Below are 1,779 nucleotides of genomic sequence, written 5' to 3'. Positions count from 1 at the left end.
GGTGGACTTTGTCCAAGAGATGCGCACTCTCATTACCGGGATGGCAGCAGACCCCCTTCCGGAGGCGGTCACTGTGATCGTCTTCATGGAAAATCTCCGCACTGGTGTGGCCAGAATGGAAGTCTTCGGCTTGCATCCGTCTTCGTTTGAAGAGGCGGTGAAAAATGGCATTGAATGCAAAATTCAAATTCAAGTCGGCACGACTTGGTTGGAATGCACACTCTAACAGCTCGTCGAGCGGGTCTGTGCCCATAGATTTCAGCTATGCTGAGGACGGGGAGGCAGCGCTCCGAGCTGCCAAGCAGCGTTTGAACACCCGACTGTCAACTTTGGGTCGGTTGCTTCCTGCCCATGGCGCGTCAAGGTTCATCGAACCAACGTCCCGCTTCTTGCCAGTCTTATAGATTGTACATCCAGTAAGCGCGGGGCGACCTATTTGGAAAGAACTGAGTTCTTTTGGGCCTCAAAAAGGTAGATATCAGCAGGGTCCAGCCCCGAAGAGCTTCGTGCTCTTGAACACGGAACGTGTATACAAGTCGGGATTGCTGGTTGCAGAAGCGACCGTGAAGTGCTTTGAGAAGCAATGGAAGATCCTTATAGACTCTAGGGCGTCGGGCAATTATGGTCGACGCTCCACGATGGAAGAAAGTCAGCTTTATGTTGAGGCGCTGAAGGCGCGATTGAGTGACATTATTCTTGTTTGCTTAGCGACAGGGACATGTGTCACGGTGCCGTGGACCTCACTGGCAAGTCCCTCGACTTTGATAGCGTGGAACGCTGCTTAGTTTTAGACTTGGATTCAAATTTGACCTCATCCTTGGTATAGCGTGGCAGACACCATAAGCCATGGATCGACAGGAGGTCAAAGACCTTGGGCGCTCCGTGCCGGTTTCTTGGTGGAACTTTGGTGAGTCACGAACCCACCTCTGCTAGGAGGCAAAATGCTATTGGCGCGGGCACTGGACCGAGACGGTCAGCGTACTGGAGATCGGAGTTTTTGAGTCGGTGAGCACCAAAGATGTTTCAGAGAGGAGTCCCGAACATGGCTCTCGGGCTGAACGTGGAGTGGCTAGTAACCCACTGGGTGCTTATCAAGTTTCGAAGCAGTCAATGCATCTCATAACCACATTCCCCGGAAGTCGAGCAAGGCTTACATCGCGCCGCTCGGGTACCTTGCCTTTTTCCTCTTTCCATCCTGGAAAAGGAGTGTCTGACTCGTAGTCGACTTCCCCTAAAGCCTCGACCAGGTTGATCATCGCCCGTAAGGGGCGCGGTGCGCGGTTGGGTGTAAACAATCATCTGAGTTGTTGGTCGTGCGACACTATCACTGACAATGCATTGCGTGGTACTCGATTACTGGAAGCATAGGTTGCGCTTCCCTTAAGGCCGCAGACGTGCTGTCCGAAGTTGCACCACGTGCAGGAGACGAAGAAGGGCTCTGCCCGCGGGCCTTTTCGGAACCAGCGAGGCTGAGTGTTTTCCGTGCCCTCGACACAGGGCGCAGTTCACATTCAACTGTCGCCTCGAATGAGGCTCGCGTGTCTAAGACACCACAACATCACCAGGACTTTCTTCACGAATTCTTTGCTCAATGTAGGTGTTCACAATCTTGATGGGGGAGAGTGTAACGGATTTTCACGTACCCTAGTATGCAGGGTGTGGTTTACACAAGATGCTACATTAAGCAAGAAGTCATTTCGTGGCGGGATCGCCAGTATGCAGCGGGGCTGCCGTAGCTTTGCGCTTTGAAGAAGCGTGACTTGGGTCACCGACCTTCCA

This window comes from Plasmopara halstedii (assembly GCF_900000015.1).
Source record: "Plasmopara halstedii genome assembly, contig: Scaffold_3073, whole genome shotgun sequence".
Lineage (NCBI taxonomy): Eukaryota > Oomycota > Peronosporomycetes > Peronosporales > Peronosporaceae > Plasmopara > Plasmopara halstedii.
This window is presented reverse-complemented; position numbering follows the sequence as displayed.